This window comes from Ovis aries, chromosome 13, assembly GCF_016772045.2.
Source record: "Ovis aries strain OAR_USU_Benz2616 breed Rambouillet chromosome 13, ARS-UI_Ramb_v3.0, whole genome shotgun sequence".
In the NCBI taxonomy this organism is placed as follows: domain Eukaryota; kingdom Metazoa; phylum Chordata; class Mammalia; order Artiodactyla; family Bovidae; genus Ovis; species Ovis aries.
The window spans coordinates 50,693,640-50,713,018 of NC_056066.1; the positions used below are offsets into that span (position 1 = coordinate 50,693,640).

A 19,379-nucleotide genomic window follows, 5' to 3' on the forward strand; every position below is an offset into this window, starting at 1 on the left:
ACCCTTCCTTGATCTGTATGCACAGGAGAAACAGAACACCCTGTACTTTTCGAGCAGATAAAGGAGAGAAGAAAAAAGTGCTGGCTCAGCCAGGCAGGGAGGGGGAGGGGGAGGAGAAGGCGGGGGAAGGAGCAGGGACAGAGTGAAAGACTCTTGCCTTCTTGCTCCAGTTTCCAAGGCAAAACAGGGGAAGGAGGGTAGGGCTCCCATGTCCCCAGGCAGGCCATGCCTAGTAGCTTCCACCCCCATTCAAGATATCCAGATGCCCCACTGCCTCCCCATCCAACCCCCAAGCCCCTCCTACCCTCACTCCCATTTCTCAGGCCTGCAGGCCACCACCTCCCCCTGCAGGCCAGAGCCAACACTGCCCCAGCTGAACCCACCCAAGTAGCCAAATTGGAAAGCAGACAGAAGAGAGGAAAAAGGGTAGAAAGGCCCTGTCCCATGGCAGGGTCACCAAAGAAGGATGAGTGAAAACTACGAGGCCAGGTGCCAAGAATGGGCACTAGCCACCGAGCATGTGTCCACTGCCACTTTCCCACCCACCTTCTCCCAACATACTCAGCAGTTTCATTTTGTCACCCTCGGAAATTTACCCTCCAAGAAATTAAAAGAATAAAAGAGATAGTCCTGTCCAGCCCTCTAAGAAGAATTTCCTAATTGCCAGATGCTAAAAACATGTTTTAGTCCAGGCCTCCAACATCTAAATTTGCTGAGCCACTTCGCTGAGCCCAGAACTGAACTGGGGACACCATGCATCTCCTTATGCTTTCTCAACGACAGTAAAACCACTCAAGTGCCAGCGCACTCACAAGGCTCAAAAACATCCTAAGTAGAAGTTCTGCCCTTACCCCTCAGGTCAAATCTTGTCAACCCCACACCCCATATCACTGTTCCCCAGGTGCCTGCCTGCCTGCCTCCTCCGACTGAACCACACTCCTGGAGAATTGTTGGGCCTATTCCAAGTTCCATCCCTTAAAGACAGCATGTTGTTCAGTCACTAAGTCATGTCCAACTCTTTGTGACCCCCTTGGACAGCAGCACACCAGGCATCCTTGTCCCTCACTATCTCCCAGAGTTCACCCAAGTTCATTCCACTGAGTCGGTGATGCCATCCAACCACGACAAGCACAGCCAGGGATTAAATCTAACAATTCATGAACATCTACTATGTACTTCTATGCGGAAGGCCTCAGCATGTCAACCCTTGACCCCTCTGAACCCAGCTGTTCTTTCTGGTTCCAGTTTTCACTCCCTGCCCAGTTTTACACACACTCCCTTGCCCCCTCCAAACATATACACATACTCCAGCTTCACCAAAGACTCAGGTATCCCCAGCCTAGCCTCTCTGAAGGCCTATGGAAAACATCCCTCCCCACACATTACAGAAGGAGGCTCTGGGTTCTCTTAACACATGTACAGCCTTATGAAGGACACAGAGCTTGTGCAACTGTGTGACTGCACGACTCTGTGTTAACTGAACCACCAGCAAGGCCTGCTCCACTGATGTTTCCGGAAGCTACAGACATCTTGGAAATGAGAGTTCTTTGCAGCCATCACCACCCAACCCCAGCCTGTTCCCGAAGCATGAGCATCTCACCCCCAGGAACTCCTGCTGCCTATTACTCAAGTGAGACTGCAGTTCCACAATCACTGAGCAGGGCTGAGGTCCCAGACTAGACTGGTGACCCCTTCCTCAAGCCCTGGGAGTGAATCACAAAGAATGTCAATGACCCAGGTTGGTGCAGGACGCCCCATCCCCCTCAGTATTGGAGCCCACTTCAGCCTATCAGGCTAATTCCGTCCCTAATAGTGAACACTGCAACAAAAACAGTGCCACAAGGGACCGGGCTCCCAGGAGCCCCTCACCCTTCCAGAATTGTCTCTCAGAAGAAACAAAAGCCTGCCTATCCTTGGCTCCCTTCTGAATACAAGCTCAGGCTCCCAAATGTGTCTGTCTCCCTGTCCTTTTCTCAGGGTCATCCCAGGATGAATGACCATACCCCAGACAACTGTATGACCAAAGCGGTTAGCCCACCTGGCTCACCTCCAGTCACCCTTTAGAGTCCAGACTCCCAACAGCTGACGCACTCCAAAATGGGCCTACCCCTTCCAATAAGCAGGCTTCTGTACGCCACATGCTTGCTCGTGTGAGCTCTGTCCAGAGCTTTAGGGGCCACTTGTACCTTCCTTAAGCAAACTCAGGGACTTAAAATGGTCTCCTCCCAACAGATACTCCTAGTGCCCTGGAGAAGCAACCCTACCTCGGTTTCTCTGAAGGAACCCCTCTCTGCCTCAGGCTCCTCACAGGAGGGAGGGAGTGGGAGGGAAGCTGGGATACTGGTCCTGAGGAATCTCTCTGGACTGCCTGACAGGTCTGGGGAGGGATTTGGATTCTCAAGGGCCCCCTAGACAATGCAATTATTCTTCAAATGTAAAAAACGCCCAGAAATCCCAGACCAGCTGCTTTGCACAGCGGCCCTGACAATGGGGCTCTGTGTCTGCCCATGAGGCTCCTCCCACCCTCAACCCCAGGGAAGGACTGAGCCTGAACTCCTCCTAGCCAGACCCTCTCCAGCCCTCCTCACCCAGGCTAGCCAGCCAGGAAGTGAAAAAAGCAGGATTGCTGGGCCAGGCCTGGCCCGTCACGGAAGGTAGGCTGGGGTGGGTCAATGTGGGGACAAGGCAAGAGCAGTCTGTGACCCAAGAAGACACCGGGGGAATGGAGGGAACACTGGCCCGGGAACCCAGAGACCTGGATTCAGGCGCCAGCTCAGTCTCTCTTGGCAGTGACCTCAGACTGGTGTCTTCCCTTCTCTGGGTTTCACGTACAAATACCTCTGAACTCACCCCAAAGGCATAGCACCTGTACCCCGTCTTCTGAACATATTTTTCTAAGCCCCATCTGATGTGTAAATGCCTGCCTCCTTCAGTCTTTAAGTTTCTATTCTGTAAAATGGGGATAGATACAGCTATCTGGTGGGACTGCTGGGAGAATTCAATGATAGCACAGAAAAAAGGTGGGGCCACCTGCCAAGGTCACCTCAGAGAGGAAGGGAAAGGGAGGATGATCCCCAAAGAGACTAGTACAGAAAGGGAGGGAGCCACCTCTTCTAGGGCCCAGAGCTCCATTTCTTGTATAGAAGAACCTGTCTTCATCTGAGCTTAGCCTCAACCTTGACCCCAACCCTAATATCAGGGTAAACCTTAGCCTTGGCATCAACCAGACTATCCCACAGCCTGTGTATGACCGACCCCCAACCTTGACTCAGCCTGACTATCCCACCAGTCTTGCCAGGGAGTGGGTGGGGAGTAGGCATCAGATATGGTGGCCATTTGCCAACTGTAAGCTCAATCAATGAAAGAGACAAAGCATGTGGGCTGCATTCTGCAGAGCCCTCCCACCGGCAGTGTTCTCTGCCCCTCCCAGGCCAACATGGGGAAGGGGCTCTAGGGGCCACATCTTCCTTCTTGGCACTTAGACTTTTCTCCAAGCATAATGTCTTTATTAGCCACATTTCTTTCCTGTAACCAAATGCGTAAAGTCCCTAAAAGCACAATTTTAAAAGGCCTTGTAAGCCTTTTTCAGAAGAGAAGTGGGGAGCCTGCACTGCATGGAAAAAAGACAGCCCTAAACTCAGTGTTTGGGGGGTTGTCAGAGCCAAAGGCATGACCCACGAAGGCACTGGTAGGCAGGACGGGAAGGCATTCCTGGGGGGTGAGTGCTCTGGCTAGTTCATATTTCCCTTGATACTCTGCAAGGTGGGATAGACTAAGTGAATTGTTTTAAGAACCCAGCTTATAGCTGCCTGCAGAGACACAAACCAGAGACTACCTGAGAAGGGGTGGAGGAGGGGAAAAAAGGAAGGGGAGAAGTCAGGGAAGGGATAGGGTCTTTTTGATGGGCATAAAGCTCAGCTGGCAGTGGAACCAGGGAATCCATCCTAGAGATCCCTCCCACCTTCAGCAAAAATGAGTGGATCATGCTCTGACATCGAACTGCCAGAGATCAAATTGCCAACATCCACAACCCGTACCTTGAATGAGGCCAGCCAGGACCCCGGACCCTATTAGCCAATGTCCTGTGTCCCCAGCAAAGTCCTAAAGGCACAGGTTTCACTGTGGCTCCCTTTAGCAACCCTTAGGATGAGACCTCACGGCCTGAATTTCCCTCCTTCTGAGCAGGACCTGACATCCCAACTCTAACCACCCCTCTAGGAAGCCATTAACTACAGAAGTATAAGAGACCACAGAGCTGGTTACTACGCCAGTGACTACACTGGTGTGAGACTGCCCTTGGTGACGTGAATCAGGCCATGGGCAGGGGAGGGCTGATGGGAGATGGTACTCATAGTCACTCACTACCCTGGGAAGGGCTGAATCTGGGGAGAGAAAATCAGCCTCAAGACCATACCAGCCCTGTTCTGAGGCACCCAAGTCACCATGGCCCTTGGGGAACCCCAGGAAGACACCTTTTGTTTCTCTCCTCATCCTCCTTTGTCTTTCTGTTCCCAACACCCCCCGACACACACACACACACACACACACACATATACACACACACTTTTGTGTCTCCCTTGATGACTCAGCTTGCTAAATAGTTTCCTCCTTTGGGACTACCTTTAACACCATGGTTTTCATGGAAACCATGGTTCACAGGAAAAACCCTCAGAGAGGACCCAGAGTGCAGGGATGAGGTCTAACTCTAAGTGACCCAGGGAAGACTCTGTTTTCTCATCTGCAAAATGGGTATTGTCATCACATCTGTTCTCTAATGGATCTTGGGCTCCCACTCAAGTTTTTGGAGGGATATATGTTTTGCTTCCCTCAAGATGTACCTTCCCCCTCCTTCATAGCAGAATTATTCACAATAGCCAAAAGATGGAATCCACTCAAGCGTCCATCAATGGATGAATAAACAAAATGTGGTAACTGCATACAATGGAATGTTATTCAGCCTTGAAAAGGAAGGAAATTCTAATACACACAACAACATGGATGAACCTTGAAGACACGATGCTAAGTGAAATAAATCAGTCACAAAAGGACAAGTACTATATGATTCCACTCATATGAGGTACGAAGAGTAGTCAACTTCAGAGAGACAGAAAGTACAATGGGAGTTGTCAGGGACAGGGGAGTGGGGGAAAACGGAGTTAGTGTTTAAAGGGTACAGAATTTCAGTTTTAGTGGTGATGGTAGCACAACAAGGTGAATATATTTAAAAGCCACTGAGCTGCATGTTATGGATAAAGTGATAAATTTTTTGTGTATTTTACCACAATAAAAACAACAGTAAAGTTGAGTGAGTGCTACTCTGTGACTGGCTCTTGCACAGAAACAGCCAGATGCCTCCCCGTCAAGGATTGGGGTGGCAGGTGTATGCGTGTGTGTGCATGCGTGTATGTGTGTCTGTATGCGTCTGTGTTATTCACTCAGTCGTGTTCAACTCTTTGCGACCCCATGGAGTGTAGTCAATCAGGCTCCTCTGTCCATGGGATTTCCCAGGTAAAAATACTGGAATGGGTTGCCATTTCCTTCTCCAAGGGAATCTTCCCAAGCTAGGCATCGAACCCACATCGCCTGCACTGGCAGGCAGATTCTTTACTGTCTGAGTCGCCAGGGGTGACAGGTGCCACAGAGCAAAGCAGATAAGGGGAGAGGCAGCTGCTCTGTATGGGGAGGTCAGGGAAGCCTCTCTGACAGAGTGACACCAGAGCAGAGGAAGTGAGAGGCAAGAGGGGGCCAGAGCCTACAAATGCTGTGGTGACCTCCTACGGATTTGCTGAGTGAAGGAATGTGGGAGTGAGAGCAAGGATGGGGTCAGGATGACTTGGGTGGCCAATCATGACACCAGGACCAACCCTTACAAGTTCTCTGTCAACTGGTCGTCTCCTTTCCCCCTCACAACAAGCCTGTGAAGTAAGAAAGACAAAAATTGGTTCAGGGACCCACATGCAAGAGAAGGGCCCTGGTGGCCTGATTCCAGAGCCCAGTTCTTTCCTTGGGGCTTCAGGAGAGTTAGGAATGCTTCTCCGGGCCACCTCCCATCGCAGGGCTGAGCCTGCCCCTACACAGCCGAGGGCCCCTCTCCCAGCCCCACTGCATAAGGCATCACCTGCAGGCGTGGCCTTACCCAGCCCCTGACCTGAGCTAATGTGCCCACATGGAGATCCACCCATTCAGAAGACAGGGCACTTGAGGCCAAGGAGGTGTGAGCTGGCAGATGAAGAGGTAGCCTCCCGGCAGGGCTTCTCCCCTCTCCCTGCCAGGAGCCGCAGCCTCATAGTTCTGGAGGGAAGGAAGTCAGCACAGTCAGCAGTTTCCAATGACTCTTTCAAAATCACTGACAAGAACTGAGGCTTGTGAGGCAGCTCGGCCAGGCGCAGTTCCCCCTTGCCTGCCCCTCGTGACTCTGCACAAAGCCGATCTGTGCTTCAGCTCCAGCCCCGAGGGGGTGGGGGGCTCTCTAAGTAGAGTGGGGACCCCACTCATGGCTCTCTCAAGGAAAGATTTTCCTCTCTAAGAGAGGCTCTGGAGCCACAGGTGGGGCTCCCAAGCTACGGGTGGGGTCCCCATTCTACTCAGCGCAGGACTCAGGCTCCTAATGGCATAGTTGAGATATCCAAGGCTTTTGCTGGTTCAGGCAGCATTTGCAGGAAGAGGCTCCTTCCTGCAAAGCTCCCTTCCTGCAAAGCTCCCTCTTCTCTGCTCATCACCCCCAAACTCAACCTGGTTTATCACAGAGCACAGGTGGCAGGCATGATCATGAAGAAAACATCTCTCCACCGTCCAGTTACTAAATAAACCCCAGAGCAAATCTCTATTAATTGAGCCCTTCGTGTGCCAGGCCCTGTGCTGGGCACTTTCCATTCATGGCATCATTTAATCCTCCCAAACACCCTGGTGCCCATTTAAAAGATGAGGAAACAGGCTCAGAAACGTTCACAGGTGTGAAAGAGGACACCCAGACAGAGTGAAGGGCAAAGCAGGCTTGTCAATGCCCAGCTCAGCTCTCTACCCTGCACTTGCCCACCTCTCAGGCCCTCGGTCAGCCTCCCAGAGCAGCAGGCCTGAGGACAGTCCTCGATCTGGCACTTCTGTCTTACCCCTCCCCACACAGTGGCACTGTACAAACTGTACCAGGCACCCAGGGCTAGCTACACTGCCAAAACTTGCTGCCCAGAGGCCACTCGCCTCCTGGCCAAGGCATTAGTCAGGTGGGCTGTGGGTCCCATGGGGACTGACTTAAGGCTTGCCAGACCACAGCCCTTTGCCCTTGGTTTTACCCTCCATAAATAGTGACAAGGATAGTGATTTTGGTAGCACAAAAGAAAGTTCTAAGAGCGGCTAAATGATAATTCCCTCTAAACAGTCACCTCTTCTCTCTGGCCCAAGATTTTCCTCTCCTGGTAACTCCAAGGTGGTTTAACTGTGCTCTCCTTATACAGGATCACCCAATAAAGAGCTCTTCATAAAGTTCAACCCTGAAGCAGAACACCACCACCCTCCACCCTTGCTATCACCTGCCAGCCTCAGAAAGAGCTGGAACCAAGTCAGAAAAGCCAATGGTGTTCATTTCAAAATGCGTATGTGGGCCCCATGATTTAATCCCTAAAACACCTACAGAGTTTAAACACTGAGCTTAGACAATAAATATATTCTTCAAGTTCTTTTGTTGAGTTCAAAGACAAACTTAAAAACTCACCAGCTTTTAGAATCAAGAAAAGTCTGTTCTTATAATTATATCATCGCTGTTACCACTATTTTTCACTGAGTATGTCTGAGGTACAGAGGGCAATTTGGCATGGAATGTTTAGGTTAATCATGTCAATATCCCCCTTCTACAGAGGACAAAACTGAGTGAGTTTCAGAGAGGTTCCACAACCTGTCATCTGGCAATCTAAAATATACTAAGATATTAAGGCTCAGATTTTACTCTTTCTTAAAGCCAGAGAATGAATCAAATTCATCATCTTTTCTTGAGTTACTTTCTCAGATTAACTCAAAGTTTTGCACTAAGTGTATATGATTTTTTAATTTTCCAAAACAGAAGAAAGTAAAAGAGATATGTGCGTTCAACACTTAAAGACCTCACTTAAAAAGTCTTTGCTATGAACATTTGCCCACTGGTGGTCCTGTGTGTCTCCTACTTAGCAGACTTAAGGTCTAGCTATTTGCCTGTCCACTGAGAGCACCCATCAGCCCTCTCTCCCTGGAGTCAGTAGTTTGGGGTGGGGCTGGGCTGGACTGGCCTGGGGAATAGGTCTGGTTGTGGGTAGGAAGGCATGGCTGAAGGTGTGGAGATAGGCTCTGAGGGGTCTGTGACTTGAGAAAAGGGCATCAAACCAGATGTCCTAGAACCCAGATTTGAGACCCAATCATGCTACTTGCTGGCACTGCCAGCATTCCCATCTTTGGGAAATAGCTCATGCCCCATGCACCACAAGGAGAGGAATTATGTGTCCATCAGGGCCTCAGACAAGGCTGCAGAAGGTGGCTGGGTTCTTTGTTCTGTTTCCTAATAAATTACAACTCATTTCCAAGTGCTGCTTCTCTTGGTCTTAAATCAAACCTTCCTTAACACCCTCCCCCAAGAAGCAGCTAAAGAATCTATCTGCCAGTGCAGGAAACATGGGTTCGATCCCTGGTCTGGGAAGATCCTACATGCCACAGGGCAACTCAGCCTGAATGCCACCACTTCTGAGCCTGTGCTCTAGAGCCCAAGAGCTACAACTACTGAAGCCTGCATGCCTAAAGCCCTTGCTCCAACAAGAGAAGCCACCACAACGACAAGTCCAGGCACCACAATTTCAGACTAGCACCCAGTCACCACAACTAGAGAGAAGGCCACGGCAGCAGTGAAGACCCAGTGCAACCAAAACTAAATAAGTTATTTTTTTTAATGGAACCTAGACTGAGAGGCAGGGGTACTGAATTTACCTGCCCCAACACAGCTAAGTCATCCTGGTTTGGCTGAATCCAAATGTTTTTCTTCATCCCCTCCTACTGACTCCTGATTTAGAGAGAGCAGGAGAAACCTTGGGTTCCTGCCTAGTTGAAGAAGAAAGAAACAGGGGCAAAGGAAGAAGAGGGTGCAGCTGAACTGGGTAAGAAAGCTCACTGAGCACCCAGGGCCTCCCTGAGAGCTGTTGTCAGCAAGTAGGGCTCTTACCCACATGCACTATTATGGCAATTTCTGGATTGTTGTTTGAAATGCCATACCATCACCTCCATCACCTCCACCTGAGCTGCTGAACAGAGTCCTCACACCTCAGAGGAAATGAGGTGTGACAAGGGGCAAGGAAAGGTGACCTCACTGACCTCCTCTCCCAGCTACAGGGGAGGCAGGAGGAGCACAGGCCCAGGGATTCTCCCTGTCTTACACTTTAGACACCCCTTCCGAGAAAGTGACAAAAGTGAGATTCTTAACCTTTTGGGAAAATGACTCAGAGCTCTGAAAATGACTATGAGCAGTTCACTCATCCCTGGCCCCATGCTTGAGACATGAAAGAGCACAGCAATTCTCTTAGGAAGCCCAGTAGGGAGTCCTGTACTCCTCACCCACCATCACACCCAGCCACTTTTCTTACTAAAACACTGTTCTGATCAAACCACTGCACTGCCCAAAAGCCTTCAATGGTTCCCAGTGGCCTAATGAATGAAGACAGGTCCCTGACACCTCTTCCCTGCCCGCAGGCCCTTTGTCTTCTGCACACTCCCACTGGACCCCAAGACTCCCACACCCAGACCTGGCCCATAGGGCATGTGAAACCTCCACCTTCTGCCCAGATATCCCCACCCTGCTAGCCACTCCCCTAGAAAGCCAGTCCTCACTCACTCCTTCTCTCGCCCTTCCAGATCACTCTTCTGTTCTAATCAAGACCCTACCCCAAGCCTCAAGGTGAGTGCAAAGAAAAAGAGAGCAAGCCGGACTGTCAGGCAAGAAAAGGGAAATTTATTAGAGTGAAACGAGAGGGTGACTGGCCCTTAAGGAGAATTCTGACAGGGTCTTTCTTATACCCCACCAATGAAAAATTCTCTGAAGGGATGGTTAATTTTTAGCCTGTAGTTGAGTCCTGTGGTCACGTAGCCAGAGGTCTGGAATCTGGTGGTCTCATAGCTTTGAGAAGGTAGGCCAGTGAGAAAACAGAATGTCATTTGGGCAATTTGGTCATTTCAAGGATCACTGTGATTTTATTCTTTGTTTGCGAGGTCAACATAATGAGCCATCAACAATGAAACCCCATCAATGCTCTATCAATGCTCTCTCCTGACCTTCAGTTCAGTTCAGTTCAGTCGCTCAGTCATGTCTGACTCTTTGCAACCCCATGAATTGCAGCACACCAGGCCTCCCTGTCCACCACCAACTCCCGGAGTTCACTCAGATTCATGTCCATTAAGTCAGTGATGCCATCCAGCCATCTCATCCTCTGTCGTCCCCTTCTCCTGCTGCTCCCAATCCCTCCCAGCATCAGAGTCTTTTCCTGACCTTTGTGCCTTTCAAATCTCTGACAGTCTGCTTCCCTGGATCCTCCTGGAGACACTGCCTGCAGCCCTGTCAATCACACTAAGAGCAGGCAACAAGAATCTGGGTGTTACACAACCCTAAAAGGGAGATAGCATTATCCTCACAGTACCAATGAGACTGAGGCATAGAGAGGTTTTAGCCTGTTGCCCAGGAATCACAATCCCACTCTCTGAGATTAAAGGATGGGAGAGAACTTGTAGGGCAAGAAGACAGCAGGGTATGATGGGGTAGGAGGCCCTCCCAGAATCCCTAAGACTCAGGCCTGGCTACTGTTGGGTCCCTTGCCCACCCACCAAGTGAAGCAAAGCTTCCTAGAACCCGAGTCCTAGAACCCAGGACTGGTTCTGGGCCCCAGTCCCCTCCTGGCCATCCCTCCCTCTACAGTGCTCTTTTCTTCCACTGACTGTCCAAACTGAACCCACACCACCAAGTCCACCTCTCCCAGGAAGCTATTGCTCCATCCTACCTCCCCTCCCTGGCACTTCTGGGCCCACCTATCACCCATGTTTACAGTCTCTCATGGAACAACATCCTCCCACATCAGCCCCTCCCATCAGGTGTTTTATTGGTCAGGTAGTCATTATTAGGATGTCTTCAAAAAATTTTTCTTTCTATGATCAAATCAGTTTAGGAAATACCAGTTTCTTTTCTACAGGACTTGTCAGAGTCTTTTAAATGTATTCTGAATCTCCCACAGAGTTGTAGAGTGGCTTTTCCAGTTTCTACCCTTGTTTGTCCCCTGAAACCTTGAGGCTTCTCAGAACAGTCTTTGAGAAACACTTCCTCCTCCCAACCCCTCAGGCTTCCCTGGTGGCTCAGCAGTAAAGGATCAGCCTGCCAAAGCAGGAGATGCAGGTTCCAGCTGCAGAAGGAAATGGCAACCCACTCCAGTATTCTTGCCTAGGAAATCCCATGGACTGAGGAGCCTGGCGGGCTACAGTCCATGGGGTCACAGAGAGTTAGACACGACGACTAAGTGCAACAGTCCACCCTTCAGGACAGCCTGCACAGCAGGGAGACCATGGGTAGGAATCAAGGAGGGGAGCACGGGGTCCCCTTTTAGGAGTTATGAGTGACACTTTGGGAGCTCAGCCTGAAAGCCCCTCTTGGCACTGCCCAGGGCAGCAGAACCAGTGTCTTTAGTGTCTGCTCTTCCTACCTTACTCCTTGGAAGGAAAGTTATGACCAACCTAGATGGCATATTCAAAAGCAGAGACACTACTTTGCCAACAAAGGTCCATCTAGTCAAGGCTATGGTTTTCCCAGTGGTCATGTATGGATATGAGAGTTGGACTGTGAAGAAAGCTGAGTGCCAAAGAATTGCTGCTTTTGAACTGTGGTGTTGGAGAAGACTCTTGAGAGTTCCTTGGACTGCAAGGAGATCCAACCAGTCCATTCTGAAGGAGATCAGTCCTGGGTGTTCTTTGGAAGGAATGATGCTGAAGCTGAAACTCCAGTACCTTGGCCACCTCATGTGAAGAGCTGACTCACTAGAAAAGACTCTGATGCTGGGAGGGACTGGGGGCAGGAGGAGAAGGGGACGACAGAGGATGAGATGGCTGGATGGCATCACCGACTCGATGGACATGAGTTTGGTTAAACTCTGGGAGTTGGTGATGGAAAGGGAGGCCTGGCATGCTGCGATTCATGGGGTCGCAAAGAGTCAGACACGACTGAGCGACTGAACTGAACTTCCTACCTTCCTTTGGGTTGGGTGACTGCCTACACTTCTGCTAGGGTCTAGAGGAACCTCCTTTGACCAGGGGCCTCAGATACTACTTTCAGGCTATGCAAAGCCCAGAGAACAAGGGGTCTTGGGAGACTCCCCCAAATCAAGCTGGACAGCTCTTCTAGGCAAATCACTCTCTGTACTCCATCTTTAGCACACGAGTTTCAGTAGTAATCCAGGATTAAAATGTATTAAGCTGCCATTCTGGGAAGATGCAGTGTTCCATTCAACAAACCCTGCAACTCTCCCCACTGCTCCCCAGGGAGGAGACTGAATCCCTCAATTGACAGGAAACTCATGTCCCTCGATGGACATGAGTTTGGTTAAACTCTGGGAGTTGGTGATGGACAGGGAGGCCTGGCACGCTGCGATTCATGGGGTCGCAAAGAGTCAGACACGACTGAGCGACTGAACTGAACTTCCTACCTTCCTTTGGGTAGGGTGACTACCTACACTTCTGCTAGGGTCTAGAGGGACCTCCTTGACCAGGGGCCTCAGATACTACCTTTCAGGCTATGCAAAGCCCAGAGAACAAGGGGTCTTGGGAGACTCCCCCAAATCAAGCTGGACAGCTCTTCTAGGCAAATCACTCTCTGTACTCCATCTTTAGCACATGAGTTTCAGTAGTAATCAGGATTAAAATGTATTAAGCTGCCATTCTGGGAAGATGCAGTGTTCCATTCAACAAACCCTGCAACTCTCCCCACTGCTCCCCCGGGAGGAGACTGAATCCCTCAATTGACAGGAAACTGAGGCCTCAAGGCAGAGCAGTCACTTGCTTGTAGTGACCCAGCCAGGGGCAGAGCAGAGAGAAGCATTCACGCCTCCCCACGCCCACGTGGCCCAACAGCAACTCATGCAACCATCAGGGCAGCTTCAAGGACTCACGCAGGCCAGGCAGCGATAAGGGTTACTTGCTGGGGGGTAATGGCTCAGCAACTGGGGAGACTTTCGGGGCTTTGAGGAGAAGATGGCATGTCTAGGGCTGGAGTCAGCTGTTTCCCTAATCTCCTTGGCCACACCCTGGCTAGAGGAAGGGTGCTCACCCCAGATTGGCTAACCATAGGCCAGCTTGGCTGTGGGGAGAGATAAGATGCCCAACATGCTACCCACGTGTCATCTTGCCCTGGGGCAGTCACCTAAGATACTTTCTCATGGTTTCGGGAGCTCCTCAAAGTCTGGCAACCTAGAAATCAGGCTTGTGTTCCCAGTCTGAGACCCAAGTTCCCAGAAGCCCCTCACTTGGCCCCACCTCCCAACAGAGTAGCCCCTCCATCCCATACCCTCTTCATAACTCCCCTCTGCCCTACCCTCATACAAGTAGTCTCTACACCTCCCCCAACACAGTCCGCAGGAGCCAAGACAGTCTCATTTACCTGTTTCAGGTCTCACCTGATCTGTGCCCATCCCTGCATCTGCCTGGCCCAAAGTCCCCAGTCTCAACCCTCACTACACAAAGATAACCCATAAGCCAGCAGCACCACACCAACCAGGAGCTTGTTAGAAATGCAGAATCTTGGGCCCCATCCCAGACCTGTTGAAATGGAACCTGACTATTATTAACAAGCTGCCGAGATGACCCACATGTATGCTAGAGTTTGAGAAATACTTTTATAGACCACTGATGTAATCAAGTCCTTGCATTCATGGCAAGCTTCGACGGCTCCTTGGGGGCCTAGTGAATCAAGTCTAGACTCAGTGACTTGGCAATCAGTGCTTCAACTGACTTGTCCAGGCTTGGGCTCCTGCTCCACCTCAGGAAAACCATCCCATCCTGTGTTGGCCAAAGCCACCCAGGACTTCAAAGGCCCCTTAAAGCACCACCTCCTCCAAGAAGCTGTTCTGAACCACGTTCCACTATATCACATCTGGCTTGGCTCACTCTTATCCTGATGAGTGGGGACCCAGTCCTGTGTTCCCAGTGGCTCCAAGCACCGGGATGGGGCACAGATGTCAGGTGCCAGTTCCAGGTAACAAGGCCCAGGGCCAGTTATTGGGAAGTCCACACTCAGCTCTAGCCTGTCTTCACCTCAACTCAGCAGACAAGGACTCGGGCAGGGTGGACAAGCCCATTGCATACTTCAGAGAAGAAGCACTCCTCAGAAACATGGGCTTAATTAGCTTCCAGCAACAATGTGGAAAATGCAGAAGAGAATGCCTCCGAATCTCCCTCTTTCCCTGGGGGACTGGGAGGTCTGCTGTGATAGATAAGCAGATCCCCTAAAACCTGGGGTCAGAATGTGGAACAAGGAGACTCCATCCCTGTGTGGTCAACAAACCTTTTTTCTGCCTATTTAGCCAGGCCCCTGGAAGGCCAAGTCACCTGCCCCGAGGCATCCTCATGACCAAACAGAAAAGCCTCAAAGGACAGGGCTGCCACACCCTCCTGCCCACCCCCTCCTTTCTGGCCCAGTTCCTGCAGGCTGGCATCCCATGAGAAGTCCTTGCTCCTTTGCCCTGGGTCTTCAAGAAGGTATTCAAGCATGGACCTCAAGGAGTTCCTGGCTTCCACAGCCTCTGGGGATCAAAGAAAAAACGTCTCTGGACTCTCATTTTACAGACACAGAAAGAAGTAAGGACAGGGCCAATACTGAAGTAGAGTAAGCTCTTTTCAGTTCCCATTTCTCTGTTCCCCCAGCTCTGCTCCCACCTTCAACCCAGCTCTACTTAGACCCCCATCCAGGTTTCCCAAGGTCAAGTCTGAACCTCCACCTCATAACATCCTAGATTGAATCCAGAATAGGCTAGTTTATCTGCAGAGCTCCTATCTGACCTCTCTGGAGTCCCCACAGGCAGATGAAGAGGGCAATGGGGCAATGCTGAATCAAAGACGTGACATTCTAATGGTGGCATCTCAAGCAGGGAGCTGTTTTTGTACCAGAAGAAAATGTCCTCCCTAGCTCCCCAAAATCGCATTATGCATGACACCCTATTTGGCTTGGGCACAATGCCCCTCCTAGAAGAAAAGGAGAGGCATGAAACAGACAGACTCAGCCACCCACTCTGAGTAAGGACCCCTTCTACCTTAGAGGGTTTGACTTCTTTCCTACCTCTCCAGCCCCAAGGCCAAGCACCTTTGGGAGCAGGAAAAAAAACACTTGGTGAAAAGACTTCAGCTCACATGTCTGAGAGGTAAGAAAGAAGTGACCGAGTAGAGTGACTTAGAGCATGGATTCTGAAGCCAGATTGCCTAAGTTCAAATCCTTCCTCTGTGACTATTGAGCTGGATGACTATGCCTTGGTCTTCCAATCTGTAAAATGGGAATAAGACCTACCTTATAGAGCTGTTAAGAGGATGAAAGGAGCTAATATTTGCAAAGTCCTTAGAATACTGCCTGGCACTCAGTGAGTATACCAGGGCCCTGGACTAGCCTCTTGGCCTCTGCTCAATTTCTCCCACCCAGGACACCCTCTTTTCTCCCCGTTCTATCCCAGCCCAAAGCCTTTCCTAGGCATGCCAGCCCAGTTGTGATCTGAACCCCAAGCCCCTAGGTCTAGCACTCACCTCACAGTGTTATCTTGCTCCATCACCAGTCTCCCTGACTAAGGCTGCACTTCCCACCCCCAGATTTGAGGACCCTTGACTTCATTCTGAGAACACTAGCCAAACAGCTCATTTCTCAGCTGGGCTCCTTTGTGCAAAGAAGAGAGCTGTGGGTGGGAAGATAAAGGACTAGAGACCCCCAGACCTCAGCTTCTTCCTCCCCGTCAACTCTCTGCCCCCAGGGCTGGGTACCCAGCAGTCACCCAAGAAAGTAACCTGAAATAAAGCTCTGGCTGCCAGGCCATCTCTAGTTCCTGAGTTAGAAAACATACACAAGCACACAGGTACATACCCTTCTGTTGATCTAATCTGGATTTCCACCAAAGGGAGCAAAGGAAAGCATTGATCCCCAACCCACAGCAATCCACATCAACTCCACACCCCCCCCAAATCCATCCAATCTGCCACTACATGTACAGGCCTGCCTTTAAGCCATTTGTACCATCTCTACTTCCCTTTTCCCACTGGCCCCCTCAGATTCTTGCAGTGATTTGCACAACTGCTTTCAAGGAAAGAAAATAAAAGTCCTATGATCACTTGAGATTTACAGGGGGCTCCTGCACTGCCTGGCCTTCCCACCTGGCTGAAGATTTCCTGAATATTGGCTACATTCCAGGCATTCTGCTAGATGCTCCAGATGCAACAGTGGGCCAGTCCTTAGGACGCTACACAAAGTAAACAGACAGCTGCAACAAATGGTTATGAACTGTGATAAGCACAATGAAGAAAGTAAACCACGTGCTATGATGAATTACAAAGAATGATGGGAAGGCATATTTGAGGCAAGACCTGAAAAATAAGAAGGAGCAGAGCCAGTCCAGTAGAAAACATTGGAAGTACATTCTAGGCAGAGAAAACAGCACAGGCAAAGGCCACAGGGCAGGAAAAAGCTTAAGTGTTCAAACGGCAGAAGTGATTCAGGTGTGGCTGTCAGAAAAATGCAAAGGGGACAGTGGTCAGGATTAGCCTAGGGGAGGTCAGCAGTGACCAGATCATGGGAGACCTGAAAGGCCAGGGGAAAGCTTTGAAATTTTACTCCAAGTACAAAAGGGAGCTGTTTAGGCTCTTAGAGGAATGAGACTACTCAATATTTTTCTAAATTGTTCTTGTTGCTGTTAAAACGGATTTGAGGAGGCAATTGCAGACTTGGGGAAAGCAGGCAGAGGCTACTACAGTATTAAGGCAAGACGGAAAAGATAGCTTGGCCTGGGGCAGTAGCCTAGGGCAGTAGCATGGAGTCAGAGTATGAAGAATAGGCCTGAGATAGATTTGGCAAAGGAACTTGCTGTAATACCAACTATGGAGAGAAGGAAAAAGATGCCACCTAGTTTCCTGTCTTTGACGGCAGGTGGGTTATTGGGCCTTTACTGAGACGGGAAGGCCACAGGAGGGTCATGCTTGGGGACTGCAGTCAGAACTCTGTTTCATCCATATTAAGTTTTCATACCTATAACATCATAAATCATTAGACTGTGGCTGGATAGAGAGGTTAGAACTGAAGATAAAATTTGCTACATAAAATTATGAGAATGAAAATGATATACATTTAAGATTTGTGCTTGTAAATTAATGTTTGAAATTAATGATTTTAAAAATTAGAAGAAAAAAATGAGAGCTTGAGGGGAACGTAAATAGAAGGGACTCAGGAGAAAGGAGGGGGCTAAGAACAGAGCCCAGGATCCTCCAACATTTACAACTGTGTGAAAAAGTCATCCTTAAAAACAAGTAAGGAAGGGCTTTGGTAGGAGGAAAGGGGGTTTGTGAGGAAGAAAACCAAAAGTCAAGACAGGACATTACAAAGAATGATCTAGACCAAGGGAGGCCGAGGAAGATATGCTTATAGGGGAGTATAAACCACCGGAGACCTTTACTAGGGCAGTTTCAATGAAGCAGTGGGACCAAAGCCAGGTCAAGTGAGCTGAAGAACAGAGAGACCATAGGTACAGGCAGCTCTCTGGAGAAGTATTACTGTGAAGGGAAGTGAGGTCATCTGTAGCCGGGGGAGAATGAGGGATGAAGAAAAAAAGGTGGGGGAGGGTCATAAAATGGAAGGGGGGGGGTGCCAAAGCATGTTAAGAAGGTACTGTTGTGAATGATCCAAGAGGAGAGGTAACTGAAGAATGAGGGACAGGGAGCAGACTACGTTGGAATCCTAGTGGAGGCATTAGCCAGAGGCAGGAACTGGGATGCTTCGACCCCAGCTAACTAGAGGAAAGAGGAGGAGGGGCAAAGATGCAAAACGCAGATGTGGGTCCTTCGCTACACACTTTCAGATGCATGCATACCCATTCCAATGACCCCCTCTAGACACCTGCCGTTTTGCTGCCTGCTCCAGACACAGACAAGTTACCCACCTACTTCGCGGTCTAGCACGGGATGTGCCACCACCGGCAGATCCTGCAACCAACCTGTGGGGACAACTCACCACAGTTGCCAGCTACAGCGCTTGTCTTATCAGGCCATGCCTTTTCCTGGTGCAAGCTCCGAGGGGGTCCCCAGGCCTCTCACCGGCTCTGTCTCTAAGCCCCTCCTCCAAATTGGGCACTCAACACTCCCTACCCCTTTCTGAGTAGGTAGGGAGCCTAACCTACAGCAGCCTGTGAGCCCCTAGTTGGCTCTTCGGAGAGAGCTGCTCCCCACCCTGTCCGGGGGACTCCTCCCATACCCCCCGCGAGGAGACTGCCTGGAGGCCCTTTGGGAGGACGGCCCAGCCTCTTCCAGAGTCCCGACCATCGCCCTGGCGCCTTCTCTTCCCTCCCCAGCGCCCACCCTCTGGGTCGCCCGAGCAGTCGAGGGGCGTCAGCGCCCGGCTTTGTCTGCTCCCACCGAGGACGCCCGCCGGGCGCACGGGGTGCTCTCCTGTCGCACGCAGCCCCAGGGTCCCGCCTGCCCTCCACCCCAGCGCAGCCCCTGCCCCGGGAACCACCGCCACCGGGTCGGACCGCCGCCTCCCGCAACACGAGCAAAGGGGCGCGGCACCCACCGCCCCCGCCAGCCTCCGGGAACACCGGACACCCTCGCCCTCCCGCACGACCGCCGCTCTAGCTGCCGGAGCCCCGGACCGGCCGAGCCCTCGGGGCTGCTGCGTGCCCCTCACCCTCCCGCGGTCGGCGCAGCCCCAGCCTGCGCCGGAATGGGGCCGGCGGCCGGGGGTCGAGGATCGGGGAGCAGGCGCGTGCTGTACCTTTCCCTGCTGAGCCGGGGAAGAGAGTTTTCGGCGAGTGGCGCTCCACCTCGGCCTCCTCCACCTCCCCTTCTCCTCAACCGCTTGGCTTCCTCCTCCAGCCGCTGCTGGGACCTTAGGGGCCCGAGCCAGCCGCCGCGGCCTGTGTGGGGCCCCGTTCAGCCTCACGTCCCCGACCAACCCCGCCCAATCCGTTCAGGCCCAGCCCCCGCTCCGCCTCTAGGCGGGGACGCGCCGAGCTCCTCCCGGGCTCAACTGGACAGGGGCGGGGAGGCTGGAGGCCGCGTTGGCAGAGGACCTCTGTGTCCCTTCTTGCAGAGGGACTGGGACCCAGCGCTCCCCACCTGAGCTCCAACGTCACCTCCTCAATCTGGGCACTTAACGTTCCCAC

At 51.3% G+C, this 19,379-nt stretch overlaps 1 protein-coding gene across 6 annotated transcripts in view; it reads right to left on the bottom strand.

Moving 5' to 3' along the window:
* SMOX (spermine oxidase) overlaps positions 1 to 19,172 on the bottom strand; it is a 36,070-nt gene extending 16,898 nt beyond the window's left edge. For 5 of the 6 annotated variants that reach the window (XM_027976830.3, XM_012188709.5, XM_004014356.6 and 2 more), the window contains exon 1: positions 18,989 to 19,172. The gene's annotated coding sequence lies outside the window, so the exon portion shown is untranslated. Of the gene's footprint in view, positions 1 to 2,264; positions 7,803 to 18,988 lie in introns of those variants that run through there. The other variant, XM_042229751.2, reaches the window with a different exon arrangement.
* Positions 19,173 to 19,379: the final 207 nt, after the last annotated feature.